This window comes from Lonchura striata, chromosome Z (genome assembly GCF_050655825.1).
Source record: "Lonchura striata isolate lonStrDom1 chromosome Z, ASM5065582v1, whole genome shotgun sequence".
In the NCBI taxonomy this organism is placed as follows: Eukaryota; Metazoa; Chordata; class Aves; order Passeriformes; family Estrildidae; genus Lonchura; species Lonchura striata.
Window position 1 is genome coordinate 55112498 of NC_140740.1, and position 9860 is coordinate 55122357.

Consider the following 9860-nt stretch of genomic DNA (forward strand, 5'->3'; position numbering starts at 1 on the left):
CATACGGGAGTTGTTAAAGACTCCATGGCAGAACTCCGAGATAGACTAGCTCAGAGAAAGAGAGACAGGGAAACCCAGCAGAGCTGGTTCGAATCCTGGTTCAATCAATCACCTTGGCTCACCACTTTAATTTCTGTCCTGGTAAGTCCACTGGCAATACTGCTTTTAGCTGTTACCGTAAGACCATGCCTGCTGAACAAGCTAGTCTCATTTGTTCAGGCCCGCCTAGAACGGGCGAACATTCTGTTCGTGGGCCAGCAACAAATGCTATAAACCAAAAACTGCGAACACAGTCAGTTGCAAAAGCCTTCAAAACTCACCTTGTGAGCATTACTCAGGTTTACCAAAGCCCTTTTTTCCTTACCAAGTTACAAGTTTGTACCTCACTCCAGTGCCTATATCTACGACTACCTCATTTTATTTATAAAAAGGAGGGGGGAGATGTAGTAGATAGAGACAGGCGAACGGAAGATTTCGGGATGTGACGGAAAGAAAGACCCCCATCCCCCTCTCACCCTGCAACGTTATCCATTACCCCAAAGAATGTAACCACACCTAACCCAGTAGTTTTCCACTCCTGAATAACCCTAGAGACCCTGCCAACCCCCCCTGATGTAGCAGAGTCCCCCAAGACTACTTAAACCCATGAGATAAGATAATAAACGCTTTTCGACCGTCCACCACATTGGTGTCCTGCGTATATCATTATCCCGAGTGGCCCAGGAGAGACTAGGCTGCCGTGCTGTTCCTTGCAACCAGGTCGCCGTTGTCTCCCATGAAAGCAACAGACTGCACGTGATCCACCATATGTGAACATATTGGTAGCCATTCACAACAGATACAAACGTGATTTTTCAACACTAGCTTGTGCACGATTAGCAAAACCATGGGCACAAAGGCAACATCCTGGTTCTAGTATGCAGACTGCTTCCCCAGTAGAAAGGATCAACTCTGGGTAGGTGAAGCTTTGTTATCTCTGCTCTTGGGAAGCCTAGATCGACAGATATTTTTAGAAAAATCCATAAGCTGCATTGCAGTGCACTACACAGCCTTATGTCTGTTAATAGACTGCAATTCCAGGAGCTCAATGCCAACAGCTTAATGCCAGCAATGCACCAGAACAGAGACACCGAAAAACCTGACTGAACATGGTCCTCTTTGTGACTAGGCAAAGATTACTACATGCTGTGCTGATGTCTGTAGAGTACCACTGTAATTACTTCAACCAGGGAAGATTTTGCTCTGTGCCACCCAAATGTTGTGAAGGCAGTCTGCCCTTCTGCCAGCAGTCTCTTCACAGGGCAGGCTATCTCCTGTTATGGGCATCTGCAGATTACCTGCTGTTACTGTGAAGCTGCACAATACTACAACTACAGGTAGTTAAAAAATTATGTATTTTCTTGTATGAAAATACACAACACAAGATTACCATAATCTTTACAGTAATATATTCTCCCTCTCCAACACACAACTAACTACATAAAATTAAATGCATATTTTGGTACCACCTATTTATAAACTGCAACATAGAGCACTGGGAATGACTGCAGCTTCAAAATATCCTGTTTATCTTCTTTCAAAGCTATTCCTAAATACCTTCTCTGCTTTGACATCCTCCAGCTGGCTCACTGTGACCACTTTGCTGACCCATGTTCATTTCATCCTGATTTTTGGAGTCACTACATTTCTTTTATTCAGCAGATCTCAGATTGAAAGTCTTTATACATGGGAGCTTTCTGGGCACAATGTCTTTACTAAAATGGTTCTCATTATTGACTGCTATCATAGCACAAAGAAATACTATACAAATACATCCTGGTTTAAATACTATAAATAAGCAATTAATTAATCTGTCTGAAAATGCACTGAAACTGAAGCGATAGTAGTCACTTCCGTAGTGCTAGATAACGTTTCTAAGATCTGTGGATTAAAAAGTCAGCTATGGTTATTAAGCGCTAAAGATAGGTTTAGCTAAAGGTAACTTTAAAATTTTCTTCAGGATTTTCTGGGAGGAAGGCAGTTAGAAAAAGTTAATGTGTTTTCTTAGTTCACAGTATCACACTATGATACTGTGAAGTAATAGCTTCAGTGATTGGACTAATATTTTGATGACCCTAGATTTTCACAGATTGCATTACACTACTGGCAACTTTTTAAAAGGGAACCACTCCTGTTTTGTGTAAGAAATACCCAACACATAATAAATTCACTCTTGTCCCATCCAACTGGCATATCTGGACAAGAGCAGGCAGTACAATGTACTTCAGCTGACCCTTTAGTGCCACTTCATGGCAAGAGGCATAGGGCTGCACAAGGCTGCACAAATACAACAGTGAAAAGTTGGAATTCTCACCATCACTATTCTTGATACTTTTCTAAGTTACATGTTCATTAACAGCCCTCAATACATCACAGTAAACAGCATGAAAACCTAACAAACATCCAGGTGCAAGCCATCCACCCTCAAAAGCCCTACATCAGTCCAAGAGACTTCATCTAACTTCAGGATTAGAAGAATGCTCATTCAACCTTTTAGATAAACTTTACAACAGCCAAGAGAGTTCTCCATATCCAAAATCTTCCTAAACACAAATCATCTACGTACTGCCTCCTTTCATTAGCATTAAATTCTCTAAATCCAAGGACTACTATATATTATATCAACTAGCCTACCAGACACTGACCTTATAGCCTACCAACATTACACAAACATTAAATGGCATCAGAATTAATGGAGTTAATTTTAGCACTTCAAAATGTTGACAAACATACCTGAAGAACTCTGTTTACTTTTACAACAGGAGCTTCATCATTTACTGCACAAACAATTACAAACATAGTTTGGGGCAAACATTTCCACAACTCCATGTTATTTACTATCACAGTAAAACTGTCCATCAGCTCTTCACTGTCATCATGAACATAGTATATTAATTCTTGTTCCACCTGAAAAATATAACAAGCTGAAAAACTAAAGAAGCTAGAAGAAAATAAATGTCACATTGAAAAATATCCTAGTCATGGCTCTCTGTATTTGTTGCATGAACATTTTATTTATGCTGTAATATCAGACTGTACCTCTATCTTTGCTCCATTCACAACAGTAAATTTTATGGCTCATCTGTCCATTCCTCTAATCAGAATATCTTGCCAGTCTTGGCATTCTTTCCTTCCTCCTGAAGGAAAAATGGAAATCCAACCCCACTATATTTAACAACGTCTCCTGGAATCTAAAAACTGAATACAGCTCTCGCAGTATATGGTGACCTGTGATACCATCTTTTTTCTTGGAGCTAAATGACTGAAAATTAGCATATTGTGCATGTAGTGGCTATCTGTGAGCAAAGAAATTACCTAAAATTTTACTTCTTTTTCCACTTTTCTTCTTGTTCAATCTACATAGCACTCCCTTTGGTCTTTTCAAAATGCACAGTCTCATATTTCCAGAGTATCTACAACTCTGCCTGAATGTGAGTGGCCCTTCAGTCTACTGTGGCTATAGTACATTAGTCTATTTCAATAGTGCCATCAAAAAAGTGATGTGGTCCACCACAACAAGGGAGCCTCCCTCCCCACTCCAAATGAACAGCTAGAAAAAACAGAAAGAACTTTAACTCAAGGCCAGAAAAAAGCTCAAACTCCTGTATCTCACTACATCTCACAAAATCCACTCCTTTCAGCAAAGCAAATAATTAATCAAGACTTCGACTAAGAAGATCTAAAGGCATTACCTGTTTTCTGGTTAACTTTATTCCAGGAACATGAGAGTTTTCAACATACCCGTGTTTTGGCTGCTCGTTTAAAATGAATTCACAGCTGAGTCCTGCAAAGTGTCTACTAGAGATTTTTAGATATTCTTCCACCAGAGCTTTTGAGCCCCCTTCAAATACTGTAAAGTTCTGTACTTCCAGTGAAATCATTCTGGGGATGACGTCTACAGAGATCTCTATTCCACTCACTGTTCTGACACCATTGGTCACATCCAGAAAACAATGCTCATCTAGTTGGTCAGAAACTGTCTGCAAATACTGAACTTTGCCCTCATTGACATCTTGCTGTGTGAAGCTCAAAGCTGGGCTTTGGTCAGAACAGAGATAACTTTCTTCTGAGGAAAATGTCCAAATGTATCCATGTACTGGAAGCTGTCTTACTGCCAACACAATCTCAGATGGAGGACTATTTTCATTAACAACCTTAAATTAAAGAACATATCCCAAAAATTATTCAAACAAAGTGGGAGAAATTCTGTAATTCTCTTCTGAATTTTTCACTTTTAATTCTGGGATTGTCTACCTAACTAAACTGGAACTTCTTAGTTGGGTTACACAGTTCCTAAAACAATACAATACTTTAAGCAGACACATATTAAATAAATAAATGGCATAATGGTTAAATAAATGGTATGGGAGTAATTTTGTAACCCCAGATACATTTTGAAAGGTTTTAAAAGAAACCTACTGCATAATTAACTACTGGCCTCACATCTACAGATCCCTGCCTGAAACAAGGAATTCAGGATTTCAGCAATGCGCAGCCAGAGCCCTTTTGCAGTGGTTACTGGAAAGCTACACACAAAAACTGGGCAGGGAAGAATTAATCAAACAGAAATGGCCTCAAGTTTGTGACTTTTTTAAATTTTGGATGTAACTCGCAAACAATTTTAACCAGGCTAGCTCCAAATTAAACCAAACAAAACCCTTTCTTCCTTGGCATTTCCCACCAGCACAATTAAGACCATTACATGGAGTACAAATAATTGTTACACCTAAAACAAATATATACATGCAGAATCTCCAAATAATTTTCTTATACACCAATATGTAATAAAGTCAATGACTGTGGGCAGTATTTTCTTTAACATGATTGGTTTTCCTTCCTAAAAATAGAAGCTTGCTAGTGTCAGTCTCTCCTGAACTAAGCACCCAGAATGCAGTCATATTGGTGGTAATAAAAAGAAGTTAGAGAAGACACAAACTAAAGACACTGCAATGGCTAAAAAAATTGAGGAAAACTTACCACAAGATTGGAGGAATGGAATCATGGTTAACCTACTTGCAGTTTTCCTTTACTGATTTTAACTGGTTTTCCTTCGCTGATTTTAACTGGTTTTCCTTCTTCAACCAAGAGATTGTTTTTGTTCACAATCCTTGGTGGTTGCTGATGACTTTCCAAATACATGCGAACCTATAGTCCAGCACCCAGATGGACATCTCCAGCATGGACTATAAAGTTAACTGTGTCAATAAGGTTGTTGCTGTCATCATGTCTGTAGGCCACACATCCCTTTATCAGATCAAGCTGAGTAAAGTAATCCATTAATAAATTATTCACATATATTCTTCCATATTTTTGGAGAGTATCTCGTATATGTAAGCTAGTTATAATTTCTTATGTCTTGGTTTGTAGTAGCACTTAGGTTAGCTGTTGAAACCGTTTCTTTTTTCCCTTTTTGAACCAACAATACTGTATTATTTGCCAACTTAATATAAGGATCAGTGGCATTAACTTCCAGAAATAAGGAAGTATAGTGCTTGCCATCTATCACAAAAAGCACAAAACACCAAAATCTGCACCATGGTGTATAAACAGGACTTGCTTTTGCTCCAGATCCACTTGTTAGAATTGGTAGAGTCAATGCAATGTATAATTTTTTAGCAACAAGTCCCCATTGGAAATACCACGTCTAGTATACAGCAACTGTCTATCATCAAAATCAGAATCAGGATCATGATAGCAAAGATTTACCAAAGTTAATAATCACTGCCCATTCCTCACAATGTCAAATATCTTATCAATTATCTGAACTGGCTTCTCATCATTCTTCAGCTGGACAGAAATACAGAATCTGATTTCTACTGACAAAGGTTCTACTTCTGAATCAAAGTTAGTCCCCTTTCCTGACTCTTTGCTGGAAGCTCTGACAAGAAATTCGTCAAACATGGTCTCAGAATCGTCATGCACATACATAAGGCACTTACCAGTTATATCTTTGTTAGTGAAAGTTTTAAGATTGTCATTATTCTCAAATGAAACAGAAAAATTATTAAGTTTTAATTTCCCATGCTTAGGAAACTCTATCATTTCATATTGGAAGGTTTTATTATCTGGTGTTTTCACAAATATTTTCATGCTTATTATTAATTTCCTTTCTCCTTCAATAACATTAAGGCCATTATTAGTCAAAATAACATTTCTGAAATCTGATTTGATGTAGACTTCAAAGTCATAGAAATTTGAATCCAGATACTTTGTAGAAATGAGAAATCTAAATGAATCATAATCTTCATGGTACTGGCTGATTAATTCATGCCACTTATCGATCAGTGGCTAAAGACTGAATCTTTTTTCAAAGTCTGGTCATTAAGCAGTATCTGCCCATTTTTTTGTAGGGACAGAAGTTTGAACTGAAGCTCATCTTCAGGTATTTCTAGATCTGCAATCACAACTAACAGATTATCAGAATTCAAGTACTTCTTTCTTGTTTTTTCAGTTTCTAGAGGAGCATGTTCAACAGACTGTACCTTAACCATTTCACTCTGATTGGAACTATGTACTCTTCACTGATTCTGTTTCCTACGCTAACTTTGAACTTAAATCGGTCAGTAATGTTTTCTAGCTGAATACCTTTAAAAGTGCTACAGTATCTCACCCAGTAGCGCTGAAGAGAGCATTAAGAAAAAGTGCTGACTTGTTTCCATATCTCCCTTGAATGCTGCCTTTGCACCTGACCAAAGTGAGGTGGCTCTGATCTCATATCATAATTCCAGCTCCTGGAGGACAGAATTTGTTTCAACTGCTAGATGCCTAGATCTTATAAGAGTTGTAACACCTTGGAGGAGATTTATTCCTAAATTTTTGATAACTCTGTAATCCAAAGGAACTGCCATGAACATAACACAATAGTGTTGCTCACCTCACCATCATTTGCCCTGAGAACAATACTTGAGTTCCTGACACCTGTGTAGACAAAGAAAACAGTGCCTTTGTTTAATTCATCATCAGAAAAGGTAGTGATAGATTTGTCAGGATACCTTGAATTTTCCAAAAATCCTGCATCTGTATTCAGATTTCCAAGCACTGAAAGTCTGAGACTCACAGAATCTGTATCTTCATCTAGAACTTTTATCAGGTCATTAGTCAAACACTCCTTTGAATTCTCTAAGAGAAGAAGCAAGTTTCCCTCATGAAGTATGATCTCAGGTGCATCATTTACTGGAGTAATAGTAATGCTAAACATATGCTGCTAATATCTGAAAGTCTAAGTTAACTTTAACATGCTTAGATTCAAGTGAAGCTTGTTCACCCTCTAGCACAACCAAGTTAGTCAGAACTAAAAGGTGGCTTTTGTCTTCCTTGCCCAGAGAAATCGAGCTTTCATTGGAAATGGCAAATACAAATGGAGCTGCTTTGACAGAGGGGTTTTTTTTCAGCCATCTCTACAGAATGATTTGTTTTAAAAGAACTTGGCATTTCACATCCAGCTGAAATGTCCTTACTTACTAGAATATTCTTCAGTGATTTCTCTTCTGAGTTGGCTTTCAGATTCCTAAAGCAGCCTTTGAAAGATACTCTTCTGGCGTACTTCCCAGATACTGAGATTAACTTCATCACTTCCGATCGTATGCTGTCATCTACACCACCTACAAAGAAAGATCCCTTCAGAAGGGGCAACTTACTCTGGGGAGGTAATGACTTTTTCACAGTTTCTTCATCCACTGTTAGCTGCAAATATTCTGCAGTAAATTTCAGCCTGATGTAGTGCCAGTGACTATCATTGACTGACCTACGAGAAGAAAGATGGATTCTACTTTCATGTTTTCCTACAAAAGCTTTAATTAAACACTCTTCCATTTCCATTGCAATGAAATCTTTCCCTTGCCCAGGCTGGTAAAGCAGCAAGCCACGTGCAGCTGAGGTTTGTAAAACATACGTGAAGATTCCCTCGTCGTCCACATTCCAAGATGAAAAAGAAATATAGGACTTGGAACTGAAGAAACTAATGGGTTCTTCTTCATCTGCAAAGAATTCATCACTGCACCCCACTGAAACTTCACGGATGTTTTTGAAGCCAGGAGAAGGTCTCAGAGGCATCAGAATGTCTAACTGATTGAATGACATACCATCAATACATCATTGGAAACTGGGTAACGCTCAAACAAGGTAGGGAACATCAAGTTTACCAGTATCACCTATGTAGAATCCATAATCAGTGTTTAATTCATAAAGAATTCCAGGCACTTTTGCATTAGTTCTATCATGTTTATCAATTACCAATGTGACGTTATCTTGTTCATGATGTAGTTCAACCAGGTGCCAAGCCAAATCATTCAGCTGAGACCTTTGCTGAGAATACAGTATTCATCTACCACACCAGTTAATTCTCAACTGCAAGAGATAGAATTTTAACTATAAAAATCCAAAATTATCTTTTTCACAACCATACATTAAAAATAGTTAATGCATTAATTTTCATATCTTTTCCCAGTAACCATATAATTTACAAAACAGATTTGGAAGGATAAAATTCTGTGGAGGTTTACTTGTCATCACAGATGTTTGAGTAACTGCAGAAGCAGGAATGGACTCCTCTGCAGTTCTGCTAGAAATAACAATTCCTGAGAGCCCAACTGAAAGTGATCTTTGATTGACTTACCTTGCAGAAAAACAACTACTCAGATCCAGGCATTTTCTGTAACACTGAAATTTTGTCTTTGCTGAATCTCATGGTTTGAACAAAATGATCTTGATTTTAAGATCTAGAGATCTCAAAAGCTATAGAGATATAATTGTAAGAAATAAAAGCCATACTTTGAAATTATCAATTATACTAAGCAACTTTTCAATTTCTCTAAACAGCAACTTGTTTAGATATCTTGTTATAGACAACAGCCTTAAGAAAACTTTGATACGGGCTATACATATTTTTTAGCTACAGTTATAAAGCATACCTGTACATATCCTCAGTGCAGCTCCATTAAACAATAATTGGTCTTCCCAGCTGCAACAAAAAGTAGTCCCTGTGGCTTGCTTGTTTGAAACTGCAACTGTAAGGATGTCTGAGGGGATGCTTCTGCCATGTTCAGCTCCACAAAGCTACCACCATAAAATTATACTGGAAGAAATAAAGGGAAATAAATAGGAAAATCAATCACACACATACAAAAAAAATTTGTCTTTCTTATTAATACCTATATATATATGTAAATAATTTATATTCTTTTCCATATACTGATTCACATACAAATAAAAATAAATTTCAGATATTAAATTCACCAGTCCAAGTAATTTAATAGGAGCCCAATGGCCATACCAGAATGGGTAAGGGATGAATACAGTCCACCTTTCTCATCTCCAACAGTGATGACTGGAATGGCAAGAACCATGCAATTATACTGAATAATTTATTTTAAATACTCCTTCATTTTTGTTTGTTTGTTTCAGGTGTTTTCCTCTGAAATGGACTGGGTTTTGCCACACCCAGTCTATTTCATAGTTGCCATTTGATTTTCTCTCTGAAGTATTCCTCGAGTTTCTCTTTGGAAACATTTTCATCTACAACATGCTCTTACATCTCCATCAGAGACAATCTATGTCATCTCTGCAGAAAAGACCAAGTCTCCTGCCACTAGTGTCATTTTCAGATGTTTTCATCCCTCTCTTCCAGGCATAACTGCCCTCTTGTTTCCAGTATGCAACCTCCAACCACCCCACCATTCTGCTGGCCAGTCACTCAGATCTGAACAAGCCTCCTGTTGCTGTCATGCTGGCATGGTAGCGTGGAGGAAGGTTTTAGAAAGGCCTTGGGAGTGGTAAACTGAGGAAAAATATACATTCATGTATGCCCCATTGTTTTAGAAAGG

The 9860-nt window shown here is 37.9% G+C and overlaps 1 pseudogene; it reads right to left on the bottom strand.

Moving 5' to 3' along the window:
- Positions 1 to 9104, bottom strand: part of LOC144248318 (chondroitin sulfate proteoglycan 4-like) — a 33849-nt pseudogene extending 24745 nt beyond the window's left edge.
- Positions 9105 to 9860: the final 756 nt, after the last annotated feature.